General features: G+C 39.0%; 1 protein-coding gene across 2 annotated transcripts in view; it reads left to right on the top strand.

Annotated features, from left to right (window-relative positions):
* ZNF804B (zinc finger protein 804B) overlaps positions 1 to 15,611 on the top strand; it is a 408,310-nt gene that overhangs the window by 298,891 nt on the left and 93,808 nt on the right. The gene's annotated exons all lie outside the window — the stretch shown is intronic.

Here is a 15,611-nt window from a genome sequence, read left to right on the forward strand (position 1 = left end):
AGTTATTACGCTTTTTGATACTTTATACACTATATTACTTCTTTTGCTTGTATTGCTTACAAGATATTGTGCCTTTTGATGCCGCTATATAGAGATATTACACTTTTTGTTGCTATGTACAGTAAATTTTGCCATTTTCTTCTGTTGTATATGAGATGTTATGCCTTTTGTTGCTGCTTTACATTGATATTATGCTTTTTTGTTGCCATTTACAGTACATCTTTCCTTTTGCTTCTGTTGCATATAAGATATTACACCTTTTGTTGCCACTTTATAAAGATATTACGCTGTTTGTTGCTATATGCAGTATATTTTGCCTTTTGCTTCTGTTGTACATCAGATGTGTCTTTTGCTGCTTTATATTGATACTATGCTTTTTGTTGCTATATGCAGTATATTTCGCCTTTTTCTTCTGTTGTATACGAGATATTATGCCTTTTGTTGCTGTTTTATAAATATTATACTGTTTCTATATACAGTATATGTATTTGCTTCTGTTGTACTAGATATTATGCCTTTTGTTGCTGTATCATACAACATATTAAACTCTTTGTTGCTTTATAGAGTATATTACGCCTTTTGCTTCTGTTGAATATGAAATATTACAACTTTTGCTGCTGGTTTATATGATATATTAAGCTTTTTTTGCTATATACAGTATATTACGCCTTTTGCTCCTGTTGTGTATGAGATATTATGCCTTTTGTTGCTGCTTTAGACAATATATTACGCTTTTTGTTGCTATTTACAGTATATTATGCTTCTGTTGCATACAATATATTAGCTTTTAGCTGCTGTTTTATAGAGATATTTTGCACTTTTTGTTGCTATATACAGTATATTCCGCATTTTGCTTCTGTTTTCCAGGCAATATTACAGATTAGATTAGATTAGTTGCTGCTTTTTAGAAGATGCTTCGCTTTTTGTTGCTATATACTTTTGCTGCTGCTTTATGCGATATATTACGCTTTTTGTTTCTTTATGTACAGTATATTATGCCTTTTGCTGATGCTTTATACACTATTTTATGCCTTTTGCTTCTAAGCTTGGAATAGAAATTATGTTATGAGGCGGATTATTGTGTGACCATTAGTGATGAGCGAATATAATCGTTACTCGAGATTTCCCGAGCACGCTCGGGGGTCCTCCGAGTATTTTTTAGTGCTCGGAGATTTAGTTTTCATCACCTCAGCTGAATGATTTACAGCTACTAGTCAGCTTGATTACATGTGGGGATTGCCTAGCAGCCAGGCAACCCCCACATGTACTTAGCCTGGCTATCAGATGTAAATCATTCAGCTGCGGCAATGAAAACTAAATCTCCGAGCACTAAAAAATACTCGGAGGACCCCCGAGCATGCTCGGGAAATCTCGAGTAACGAGTATATTCGCTCATCACTAGTGACCATAGACACTGCTATAGCAGAGCTGTATTTTATGGATTGGCAAACTAACGTCGTCTCAAATGAGGAGATTCTGAGGATAAAAATGGGCCGAAAAAGTAAGAGTTGTCCTGTGTTCACACATGCAGCAAGAATTTGATCGTTTGTCTTTCATCAGTGGCCGAAAAGTTATCATTTGTCCTCGCTATTAATACTTGTCTAAATTCTAGACAAATGAAGATGAAAGATGAGACAGGAGGCAAAGAGGAAAGATCACGAATGAGATAAAAATTATAACAAAAAAAAAAACACAAAAGGGGGAGATTTATGAAACCGAAAGGAAAAATGTACTGGTTGCTCATAGCAACCAATCAGAGAGTAGCTTTCATTTATTTTAGTCCCTTTGAAAAATGAAAGCTGTGTAGTGATTGGTTGCTATGCGTACTCATAGATCGCGGTTAGTTACCTATAAATTTACGTCTGAATTTTTTTTTCACCACTATACTATACCTGTTTGGTATCTGCGTACTAGTACTGACCTGGAGAATCATATTGTCAGGTCAGTTTTACCATATATTGAACATGGTAAATAAAAAAGCATTGTGGAATTGCACTTTTTTTTTGCAATTTTACAGCACTTGGATAGTTTTGCTGTTTTCCAGTGCACTATGTGGCAGGATGAATTGTGTAATTCAAATGTCCTGTCTGGCATAAAAAACAGCCCTCATACGGCTCTTTGGCTGGAAAAGTAAAAAAAAAAAAAAAAAAGGCTCTTGGAAAAAGAGGAGAAAAAATGAAAAATTGTCAGGGGGTGAAGGGGTTAATAATCGGCAAACCCACCACTTGTCCCCTGCCCACCATGGGCAATGGACTTTCACGTATGCAATATTATTTTTTATTTTTATTTTTTTAATTTGGCAACTTCTGTAACTCCATATCCATCACATTCAGTTTTGACGTGGAAGCCATTGTTATTAACAGATGGTATGGAGGAAGAGGGAATGGGGTAACGAGATGAATTAGGTAGCACTATGCTGCTATAAATTTTTGGGGTGAATTTTTAGGGGACCACTAGTGTAAGATGTTATCACCCACAGATGTGCGTGCATGGCAGATGCGTCTTCGGAGATGTGATGTGCGGTAATTAAGGTGGCGTGGTTTAATAGTATTGCAGGAGACAGGACACATACCCGACTGAAGATTTACTGTCTTGTGCACAATTGCGATTCTGAGGCAGAAACAATTTCATGTCCTATAAAAATGTAATTTGTTTTCTCCTTCGGGAAGCAATATAATAGTCACCTGGAAGGGAATTGTCAAGCATCGTCCTATTGTTACTGTTGCATGGAATGTAAATCCAAGGCGTTTTGTTGTCTTAAGAATTGGCCAAAATGTAGGCGCAGAGGACAAGAAAAAGCTATTGGATGGTACACGTTACCAAGTTTTAAAGTTTCTATTGCAACCAATGATAAAAAAAAAAAACCTAGAAAATTGACAGATCTGACACTTTGGTTGGGATCGGTCAAACAACCATTTCTCTGTCCACCATTTTGACTTTGGTTACTCCAAAGCTGGTCCATTATCCTCCTCTTCTTGGGATAGGGGATAACTTTCTGATCTCTGGAGGGATGACTGGCCATCTGGCAATTCTGGCAATTGCCAGGAGGGCCTGTCTGGTCGTGGGCCGCCTTGTCTACTACGTTGTTAACTGAATCCGTGTTCTCAAGACACCCATACTGTTAAGAGTTGTGACAGAGCACAAAGTCGCTGACTCCGCCACTTACCCCAGCAGGCCACGGGTATCATTAGAAATATTGGTCTGGTAGTAAATCTTGCTTTCCTGCATCCAGGGTAATATTAGTAATATATCCCATCTAGGGACAACATGGGCCTGTGTGATTTCAAATGCCAGGACTGAATTTCAGCCCCAGTCCGTACTTGGATGGTCATGAGAATGGGGCTATGCTGTTTCCAGCAGTCCCCTAGACAATGAATAGAGTGGAATTTGAGTATGCAACCATCATGCCATTCACAATGGAGCTCTGCAGAGCCCTGGTGGTTCCAAATGTCATAACCCCAGGTGATTAGCAAAGTATCACCTATCCGATAGGTAGATTTAACTTACTGTCTTGGGAATACCACTTTAAAGGGGTTTTCTCAGTTGCGTAACCGGGTAAAATTGCAAAGTACTTGTCAAAATAAGTATTTTTCCAATTTATCTCTTATTAAAAATCCTCTCAATTCTTTAGAACATAGAGATTGTTAATGTTATAGCGTATGGCTCCCTGACCACCTCTGGAGTTCCAGCATGGCCCGTTACCTAGTCAAGGAGTCCATGGCACAAGACGGCTCTCTGCTTTACAGCTTGCTCAGGTCCCTTTGAAGCTGGCCAGATTGCTGCATCTGACCAGGTTAGTCACCCTGTACTTTTCCCATGCCTCTTCTAGCAGCCTATGATAGAGCACAGTTCAAACCGGAGGTGTGACCATGCCACATGTCCAAAATGTCAGTCTTCAAGAGCACACTGCCTCCAGCAAAGAGGAACCAAGGAGGACTGGTGTGTTCATGGAGATTCATCTTGAGAAAAGTTGTTGTAATATCACTTAAAGGGGTTGTCATATTAGGGTTACTCCCTTCCATATACCCTGGGTAAATGGATCATATGGAAAGGGTCATATTCCATCCTAGGAAAGAGTGTATATACCATGACTTCACCTCTAAAGAACTTGGGTCTATAGATATTAAAGAGGACCTTTCAACAAATTTGTCATGTTGAACCGGACACACGATGTAATAGCGGCTGCAGAGCAGAATAAAAGCATTTTTTTTTTATTTCGCCTCACCATTTCCGTATCCAAGAACCTATGCAAAAATATAGTAGGTGTAATAATAATAATAGTAGCAAATACCTCCAATTAGAATGTAGCATAGTTCTTCTGATTTGCGAGGTTGATTACCCCATGTGCAGGGCATTGCAGTAGCTAAGGTATCTATGGTTACAACCACTAACAACTATCTGTCACTTTGTGAGTAGTCATAACCATGGATACCTAACCTACTGCAATGCCCTGCACATGGGGTAATTGACATAGCAAATCAGAAGAACTATGCTACATTTCTAATTGGAAGTATTTGCTATTATTATTATTATTACACCTACTACACCTTTAAGTCTAAGTGGGTGTTAACAGATAGTTTTCACTGGAGCATGTAATTCTTCTCCCCTGTATGAGTTGCAATCTTCTAACACTGACCTGGACTTAACAAAAGTTAACTCATTAGGTGCTGAAACTTTCATAGTATCTTCACAACGGAGAGGTGAAATAAAAAAAAATTGTTTTATACCGCTCTGCAGCTACTATTACATCCTGTGCCCAGATCAACAAGAAGGATTTTCATGGAAGGTCCTTGTTACAGAAAACGTCCCATAGATCAGCAACTACCCCTCTAGAAAACTTGGGTCTATGAACAACATTGAAAATGGACCTTAGACCAGTGACTCTTGCAGAGGGATTCAGGCCTTCCGACAGGAAGATGTAATTCTGCATTTCTCCTGTAGTGGCCGCTGATGAGGAAATGAGCAGTTCAGAAAAAGACAGGTGAAATAATGCCAACCTCTTGCGTTATTTAATCTGAATGGGCTCAGTGACAGATTATTGGTTAACTCATTCTGCAGCCAGTAACACAAAGGTCATAAAAGGCAATCGGTGCAACATTTTTCAATATATCCCATTCCAACCTTTTTTTTAACCCTGATACCAAGCACTTAAGTAAAAAAAAAGTCCCTAAACATGCACAACCCCTTTAATGTAAAATTACTATGTCTGTGTTCCCATTTGTCATTCATTTACTAGGGAGAAAACTGCCGACGTTTACAGACAATGAACCCCCCCCTCCCAAGACTTAGTAAACTTTACAGTTTTGTAAAAATATAAGAAATAAAGGGATTTTGAAAATTTGAATATAAAGTGAATGTGAAATATTTATTATCAGCCAATCCCCACAATGCTCCCTGTAATAAGTATTGCATATGATTGCATGGTCTTATAAGGCACTCTCATGGGATACACGAGTATTGACATCCCATTTTGCCTTCTAATAACCTTTTCCATTTTTCACTTTCCTACCATTTTCTCATTGCGTTTCCTAAGGTGACATATGTCTCCGGACCACGTTGCGTCGGTTCTCCTTGTGGTGCAGCGCGCGCGAACGATGAGTATTTACATCTTGACTTCTAATTAAAGCTGCTACTATTCCCACGTTACATATTTATTGTAGATTTCTGCTGAGACGTTCAGTCACACGGCCGGGCTGCCATGATAAATAATGTATGGCTGCTCATTGCCAGCGAATCACAAAACCCTGTGGCTCCCAGGTCCATTGATGACTGCAAACTATAGATCCTGCTGTAAAAGTAGTAATTGGTTTCCACATGTATATGGGTCACCGAAAGAGTCAGCTCTTAGTATCCAATTCATATGGAACATACTGTAAACAGAAAAAATAATAGAGTAGGTTGAAGTCAGTATATACAGATGTTTCTTCCCTTCTCTTCGCTCAGCACATCTCAAGATATGTGACCCAAAACAAGCAGTTTTAAAATAAAAAAATAAATAAAAAAATGTGATACTTTGTTGGGAAATGTTTATGCACTATGTGTCTAAATGTAATATTGCTACCCAGTGGTTATGATCTGTAGTGCAAGGGTTCTGTGATAAAGTATCGAATTTGTATTCTGAGAAATTGCAGCCTTTAAGCCCATCCAATCATGTCATATTCATGTATGTCTTACATTTGGTGCAAATGTATAGATCAGGCTCGGGAGCTGAGCCTGCTCCATGCAGGGCAGATGCCGGCCGTACTATACAGCTGGCACCTGTCTCTAACTGCAGCAACAGGAGTTACCTCTGCTGTATAGCTGTTTAAATGCCACTGTTCCAAAGCTGGTTCAGGTTCAACAAGGGGATTTAGAAAATATATAAAAGTTAATAAAAATTTTTTTTAAAAATAATAATTTCGAGTTTTTTACCAGTTCATCCCCCTTGAATGTTTTTTTTCAAATTTTTCAATACATTATATGGTAAAATAAATGGCTTCATTCAAAATTAGAACTCGCCCTTCTACAGCTATGTCAATGGAAAAAAAATGATGACTCCTGAAAGAAACGGAGGAAAAACAGAAGCACAAAAATTAAAATTCACCCAGCGGGGAAAAGGTTAAGGGGGGCTGTCACTGACCTATCAGCTCGGCTTCTCCTGCCCTATAGCATTCCTCCCTCTGATTGGACTGTACTTTTAAGTGACAGGTTTGCTTTAAGTGTAAATACAACATCATCCATGAATTAAAACATATATATAATTTTATGCCCTAGTGTTCAATTTGTGAACTGCAGATTGAGGAAGAGCAGGATTTTTTTTATTATTACATTCTCATCTTCCATTGGTTAATAGACATGCAAATCCCTATAGACTATTAATGGATCAGCAGGTGACCAATTGATATATGAGCATAGCGCCACCTAATGGAACATGCTGCTAACATTCAGTAAGCTACATTGTTTATATATTTTATGTGTTTTTTAGCTACAGGCAACTTTAAATTCTCAGGATGTGTTGCAAAGAAAAACCTATAAATCAAGTGAAAGCGAGAAAATAACATAGAGAAAATGATGCACTCCTTCCGGCTTGTACGGATTTTTAGTCGTCTTATTCATTTATCAGTTTGTTTGGTCATCTAACCTCACAATATGATGATTTTAAAAGGGAATATTATATGAGATCTATAGAGCAGCACTCCCCTAACTGACGGGGACGTTTATTGCTGTTCATCCTGGGACTCCTGTTTCATCATCAGAGGGAGATGGGATATGACTATAAAAGTTAATATAGATTTATGTGGGAAGCTGAGCCAGACCTTGTATAATGTACAGTAATGGCCGCCATTAGTGGGGCGATGACATCTGGCAAGCTCGTCTTGCAGTTACGTATGTTTTTCTGTTCCATAGCGGAACATTCTAAAGAAGGTAACATTTTCTCAAAATGCAGGACACTTATCATGCGTACTTTCTTTTAAAAACAATGCCATTCCTGTCCAGAGGTTGCGTATAGAGATGGAATCGAGTCTGTCGAAATTCAAATTTGCCAGGTTTGTTGAATTTTTGCAAAAAAAATATGATTGGCAGAGTGGCAATTCATCGTGTTCGGCACTGCAAAATCTCCAATTGCCTGAAAAGACATTTGCAACCCTTGAAGGTCTCCTAGGAGTGTATCCAACTTCTTTCCTTTAACACAAACGCAAAATTAAAGTAACCTCACCATAGAAATGAATGGCAACCAGGTAATAATCAAAAGCCCATTTAATAAAACAGCGCACAAATAGAATTTTCCTATTTTTTAACATTTCAAAAGGGTCCAAAAATTATCCCTTAGTCATTTAAGATCAGGCAGTCCGTTCTTTGTAGAACACAGAATGACAGTGTGGCTGTCAGAGGTAACAGCATCTTCCTGTGACTGAGACGAGTGAAACAAAGTAGGCCAATGTTGTCCTGCATTTGGAAGCTATAATAATAATCTTTATTTTTATATAGCGCTAACATATTCCACAGTGCTTTACAGTTTGCACACATTATCATCACTGTCCCTGATGGGGCTCACAATCTAAATTCCCTATCAGTATGTCTTTGGAATGTGGGAGGAAACCTGAGAACCCGGAGGAAACCCACGCAAACACAGAGAGAACATACAAACTCTTTGCAGATGTTGTCCTTGGTGGGGTTTGAACCCAGGACTCCAGTGCTGCAAGGCTGCAGTGCTAACCACTGAGCCACGGTGCCGCCCCAGATGCCAGATGGCTAGTCCCGCTGCTAGCACTCCCATTTTTTTTTTTAGTAAAATCCATCCTTTTTCTCAAAAGTGGCATGATAAGCAATGCTAGACCTATAACCAAAAAGCTATCACCTGCAACAGGGTGCTATATTGATGTGGTGTGTGCAGATGTAAAATTTGACAGATGTGCAAAAAAATTGCATGCAACACGCACACTTTGTGAGGTTGACAGTCACTGTTAAATGTTTATATATTTTTTTTTAATTATCCCCTTTCTTCACAAAAAAGATTGCACAGGAAATGCAAACAGATGCTTGTCACAAGCAGGCACACCGTCTGACAATGGTTTCAGTTTTTTTTTTCTGTAAAAGCTATTGTTCCGGCCTGCTGTTGCTTCCTTGTCCATTAAGAATGAAGAAATAAAATGCAGCAGGACAGATGCCAGCTCCACCATATCATTGGTAAACCAAACTGAGTCCAACACTGCTGCTGTCCCCTCTCCTATCTCTCTCCCCCTATTTATTGAATTTTGAATCTCTATATTATTCACAGACTCCTACACTCATCTTCTCCACTGCTTCAGTTGTACAATATGTTGCTGTCTGGAGTATTTTTCCAATGCTTTAGGTCTTTCCCTTCCTATCTCTGAGCTGTGAGCTCTGACATCGTTTTTCTATCCCAAATCTGCCCAAAAAGGCTGCTGCATTCCTTGCTTTGGCTTTTATACAGGCTGTGATATGTGATATGTGATATTACAGCTGAAAGGCAATATGCAGTCATGCCTGAATTCATGTCAGCAATCTTTTCCAATTTATAAAAACCAGTGGGCATTTTTTTGGCGAATCGTCCAACATGATTCGCATGTTCATAGAGTTTGCCTGGAACCTGCCAATTTAATAAAATGTGACTCAAATTCAATGATTAGTTCATCTCAAGTTTTGTCTGGTATTGCAGGTTGACCTTATTCACTTCAATGGAGGAGGACAAGTGAACTCGGTGGCATTCTTTCTAGACGAAAAAAGCAATGTTTTTCTAATCCTTGACAATCCCATTAAATAAATATCAATAGGTGATAAAAGCTTTTATATAGAATGTTCTACTAATAAATGTAACCCTAGAGAGTCTGTCTGGGTATTTACTATGCAGACGCCACTGAGGGTTAGAAACCAAATGATCGAGGTCAAAAGGGTGAAGAAATAAAACTACTGCCATTAACATCAGTAGAGTATTGATTTGTAATGCTGACCTGTAACTCAGGATCTCTGGCAGCTCATTTATATGTGGGAAATTGAATATGTTTTTTTGGGGGGTGACTTGTAAGATAAAGGGAACATAATCAAAATTATCACTCCCATTCACTCCTAGAATTTAGGTTCCTGCTTGACTTTTACCTTGAGGTCTCATTCAGATTGTATATGAGTGCTATTTGTATTTTTCAATGAAACCACACGCACCTGTGATATTTTATGAGGCCATTCATATATCCTCGCAGTCCGTGCAAATTTGCGGAGACGTGTCCGATTTTAATCCAAGAATCGAATCACAATCTGCAGTGCAAGTCTGTAGTGAAAAAAAAATCGGACCGCACTCAGAGGACATTGGATCAGTGTGTCTGATTTTCACACTGTCAGAAAGGGGAAGGTGGAGAGACTTTGTTTTTTCTCCACGTACGAGAAAAACTAATCATAATCGGAAAAACTCTGATCAAAGTTTGATAAAAGTCATAAGATAATAATCAGTCCATTTTTCTCGTATGTCAGAAAAACGGATGTCTGAATGTGGCCTTAGAGTAATAAAGTATATGTGTGTAATTAAAACAGCAAAAACTGTAAATCCCACACTCACCAGTAAAAGTGTCACCCAACGTATTATCGAGGGAACACATGATGACACTGATGAGTTGTAAGTTGGATTCATGGCGCAATTTGCATAGATGATGATAGAGAAAGTTCTAACAGTCATGGTGATTAATAACCTAATTGGAAGCTTTATACAGTAAATATATATGCAGTATATACAGGTGCTTCTCATAAAATTAAAATAACATAAAAAAGTTAATTTATTTCAGTTCTTCAATACAAAAAGTGAAACTCATATATGAGATAGTCATTACAGAGTGATCTATTTCAAGTGTTTATTTCTGCTAATGTTGATGATTATGGCTTACAGCCAATGAAAACCCAAAAGTCTCATTAGATTAGAATGCTTACACCAGCTTGAAAAATGATTTTAAAATCCCAAATGTTGGCCTACTGAAACGTATGTTCAGTAAATGCACTCAATACTTGGTTGTTGTTCCTTTTGCATCAATTACTGCATCAATGCAGAGTGGCATGGAGACGATCAGCCTGTGGCGCTGCTGAGGGGTTATGGAAGCCCAGGTTGCTTTGATAGCAGCCTTTAGTTCGTCTGCATTGTTGGTTCTGGGGTGTCTCATCTTCCTCTTAACAATACCCCATTTATTCTCTATGGAGTTAAGATCAGGCGAGTTTGCTGGAAAATTAAGCGCAGTGATACTGTTGCTTGTAAACCAGGTATTGGTACTTTTGGCCGTGTGGACAGGTGCCAAGTCCTGCTGGAGAATTAAATTTCCATCTCCACAAAGCTTGTCGGCAGAGGGAAGCATGAAGGGCTCTAAAATGTCCTGGTAGACGGCTGCACTGACTTTGGTCTTGATAAAACACAATGGACCTACACCAGCAGATGACATGGCTCCCCAAACCATCACTGATTGTGGAGACTTCACACTAGACCTCCAGCAGCTTGGATTGTGGCCTCCCCACTCTTCCTCCAGACTCTGGGACCTTGATTTCCAAATGAAATACAAAATTTACTTTCATCTGAAAACAACACCTTGGACCACTGAGCAACAGTCCAGTTCTTTTTCTCCTTGGCCCAGGAAAGACACTTCTGGTGTTGTCTATTGGCCATGAGTGGCTTGACACAAGGAATGCGACACTTGTAGCCCATGTCCTGGATACGTCTGTGTGTGGTGGCTCTTGAAGCAATGACTCCAGCAGCAGTCCACTCCTTGTGAATCTCACCCAAATTTTTGAATGGCCTTTTCTTAACAATCCTTTCAAGGCTGCAGTTATCCCGGTTGCTTGTGCACCTTTTTCTACCACACTTTTTCCTTCCACTCAACTTTCCATTAATATGCTTGGATACAGCACTTACCCTCCTTGTGGAGTGTGTCAGTGACTGCCTTCTGGACATCTATCAAGACAGCAGTCTTCCCCATGATTGTGGAGCTACTGAAACAGGCTAAGGGACCTTTTTAACCCTGCTGTTCTGTTCGGGTCATAGTGACCCGAACAGACTTTTTGCGGCCCTGTAGATTTTTTTCTGTAAGTCTATAAAACTTGAGACTCCTTGACTTTTCCTCATTTGGGGGGACCTACCTATGAGTATTTTTTTTTTTTTTTTTTTTCGTTTACTTTTTGCTACACGCAAAAAGTTACACTTGTTGTGTTCGGGTCATAGTGACCCGACATTGTTTTTTACAGCTGTGAGGCCATATTTTCAGTGAAATAAAGCAGTTATAACCTCAGTTGGGTCTACTTATTGCATCTACTATTGTATATCAATTGATTTATTTCCTAAATTATTTCAATGGGGTCGTACACACTCTCTACCGGGGGTATGCATTGAGATCTGCGCACCATAAAAATGGCTTTATATTGATTATTTTTGGTGCGCAGTCTATTCTAAAATGTAGAGTGCATCCGGAGAGATCACTAGGTGTGCACTACACGTGTATATTATGCGCAGAACTGACTGCTCAGAACGCGCTGTCTAAGACGTTTTTTTTTTGTAAAGCTGAGCTGTAAAGTCTTGCAAATAATTTTTTTTTGCTAAGTAAGTCTGTCTTCCTGGCTTATCTGCTTGTTTTCAAATGTTTGATTTGATTGGTTTTTTTGTTTTGTTTTTTTTACAAAATATGTGTAGTTTTCTATTTTCGTTTTGCTCATTGATCTGTTTTTTCAGAATAAAAACAAAAAAAAAAGATTTCTAGTTCATTTTTCTTTTTTTTTTTTACTACCAAACATGTTCACAAACAGTCTAGTAAGCAAAAAGTATAAAAAAAATGGAGTTAGAGTGTCTAAAATCAAGGTTTAATAAGCCGGGTCATAGTGATCCGGAACACTACAAGTGTATAGTAAATGCAAACAAAACAGCAGGGTTAAATGCTTAGGAAGTCTTTGCAGGTGTTTTTGTTAATTCTTCTAATTTACTGAGATAATGACTTTTGGGTTTTCATTGGCTGTAAGCCATAATCATCAACATTAACAGAAATAAACACTTGAAATAGATCACTCTGTTTGTAATGACTCTATATAATATGAGTTTCACTTTTTGTATTGAAGAACTGAAATAAATTAACTTTTTGATGATATTTAAATTTTTTGATAAGCAAATATATGCATAGTGGGGGAAATAAGTATTCTTTTTGAGCCACTCCTTTGTTGCCTTGGCTGTATGTTTTGGGTCATTGTCTTGCTGGAAGACCCAGCCATGACCCATTTTTTATGTCCTAGCAGAGGGAATGAGGTTGTCACTTAGGATTTTACGGTACATGGCTCCATCCATTCTCTCATTGATGCGGTGAAGTAGTCCTGTGCCCTTAGCAGAGAAACATCCCCAAAACATAATGTTTCCACCTCCATGCTTGACAGTGGGGGTGATGTTCTTTGGGTCATAGGCAGCATTTCTCTTCCCCCAAACACGGCGAGTTGAGTTAATGCCAAATACCTCAATTTTTGTCTCATCTGACCACAGCACCTTCTCCCAGTCACTCACAGAATCATCCAGGTGTTCATTGGCAAACTTCAGATGGGCCTGCACATGAGCCTTCTTGAGCAGAGGGACCTTGCGGGCACGGCAGGATTTTAAACCTTTATGGCGTAGTGTGTTACCAATGGTTTTCTGTGGTCCCAGCTGCCTTGTGATCATTAATAACTTCCCCCTATGTAGTTTTAGGCTGATCTCTCACATTCCTCATGATCGAGGATACCCCACGAGGTGAGGTTTTGCATGGTGCCTCAGATTGATGTCGATTGACAGTCATTTTGTGTTTCTTCCATTTTCTTACTATTGCACCAACAGTTGTCTCCTTCTCACCCAGCATCTTACTTATGGTTTTGTAGCCCATTCCAGCTTTGTGCAGGTCTATGATCTTGTCCCTGACGTCCTTACAAAGCTCTTTGGTCTTGCCCATGTTGTAGAGGTTAGAGTCTGACTGATTAATTGAGTCTTTAGACACGAGTCTTTTATAAAGATGACTATGTAAGACAGCTGTCTTTAATGCAGGTAACGAGTTGATTAGGAGTGTCTAACTGGTCTGTAGGAGCCAAAACTCTTAATGGTTGGTAGGGGATCAAATACTTATTTCTCACTGCAAAATGCAAATAAATTTATAGAATTTATACAATGTGATTTTCTGGATTTTATTTTTTGATATTCTATCTCTCAGTGTTAAAATTAACCTACCCTTAAAATCATAGACTGTTCATGTCTTTGTCTGTTGGCAAACTTACAAAATCAGGGGATCAAATACTTATTTCCCCCACTGTAGATATACAGATAGATAATAGATAGATAGATGATAGATAGATAATAGATGATATGTGATAGATATGTGATCGATAGATATGTGATAGATAGATATGTGATGGATAGATAGATAGATAATAAATGATATGTGATAGATATGTGATCGATAGATAGATATGTGATAGATAGATAACCTAATAGATCTCCTAATCTCTTTTTTGTTACCACTGCTGGACAACATATATAACAAATCCATTTTTAAAGGAAATCTATCACCGCGTTTTTTTCTACCCCATCTGAGAGCAGCATGATGTAGGGGCAGAGACCCTGATTCTATTGATGTATCACTTACTGGGCTGCTTACTGCAGTTTTGATAAAATCATTGTTTTCTTTGCTGCAGATCTACCAGAGCTCAAATGCTGAGCCCTGTATAACCCCGCCCACACAACTAATTGGCCGCTTTCTGCATACACTGTGCATAGGCAGAAAGTTGTCAATAAATGAAGGGGGCAGGGTTATATAGAGCTCATGTATATGGAGGACTACTTGGCAGCTGGTCTACTAGTCCCCTAGCAATAATCTCCTGCTGATAAATCAGTGATTTTATCAAAGTTGCAGCAAGCAGCCTAGTTAGGCCATGTGCACACGTTCAGGATTTTTAGCGTTTTTTTCGCGTTTTTTCGCTATAAAAACGTGATAAAAACGCGAAAAAAACGCTAACATATGCCTCCTATTATTTACAGTGTATTCCGCATTTTTTTGTGCAAATGTTGCGATTTTTTCCGCGAAAAAATCGCATCGCGGAAAAAAAAGCAACATGTTCATTAAAAATGCTGAATTGCAGGGGATTCCGCACACCTAGGAGTCCATTGATCTGCTTACTTCCCGCACGGGGCTGTGCACACCATGCGGGAAGTAAGCAGATTATGTGCGGTTGGTACCCAGGGTGGAGGAGAGGAGACTCTCCTCCACGCACTGGGCACCATATAATTGGTCAAAAATAAAAGAATTAAAATAAAAAATAGTCCTATACTCACCCTCGATGTCTTCCCGCCTCTGTGCTGCACGCTGCCGTTCGGTTCCTGTAGCTGGTGTGCGGTGAAGGACCCTGCCGATGACGTCACGGTCCTGTGATTGGTCGAGACCGGTCATGTGACCGCTCACGTGACCGTGACGTCATGGAAGGTCCTGCGCAACACACCATCTATACGGAACGGACGCCGGTGAGGAGATCAGCTGTCTGCGGGTGAGTATAACCATTTTTTTTATTTTTTTTATTATTTTTAAACATTCTATCTTTTACTATAGATGCTGCATAAGCTGCATCTATAGTAAAAAGTTGGTCACACTTGTCAAACACTATGTTTGACAAGTGTGACCAACCTGTCAGTCAGTTTTCCAAGCGATGTTACAGATCGCTTGGAAAACTTTAGCATTCTGCAAGCTAATTACGCTTGCAGAATGCTAAAAAAACGCAAAAAAAACGGAAAAAAACCACAAAAAAAAAATGCGGATTTCTTGCAGAAAATTTCCGGTTTTCTTCAGGAAATTTCTGCAAGAAATCCGGACGTGTGCACATACCCTAAGTCACACATCGCTGAAATCAGAGTCTCTGTCTTGACATTATGCTGCTGTCAGATTAGGCGGCGAAAGTCTGGTGGCAAATTCCCTTTAAGGCATTTGAGTTCAAACACTGATGTGATCGAAGTTCTACTTTTGAAATGAATCCTCTCTTAATAAATTCCATTTTTGGCCTTTATTTTTTATACTCTGAAGTTTTTTCTCCCTTCATCTTTTTAAAAGGCGCCATAACTTCTATTGATGATTTTTATATGAAAACCTTTGTCCAAT

The sequence above is a fragment of the Ranitomeya variabilis genome, chromosome 6 (genome assembly GCF_051348905.1).
Source record: "Ranitomeya variabilis isolate aRanVar5 chromosome 6, aRanVar5.hap1, whole genome shotgun sequence".
Taxonomy (NCBI): domain Eukaryota; kingdom Metazoa; phylum Chordata; class Amphibia; order Anura; family Dendrobatidae; genus Ranitomeya; species Ranitomeya variabilis.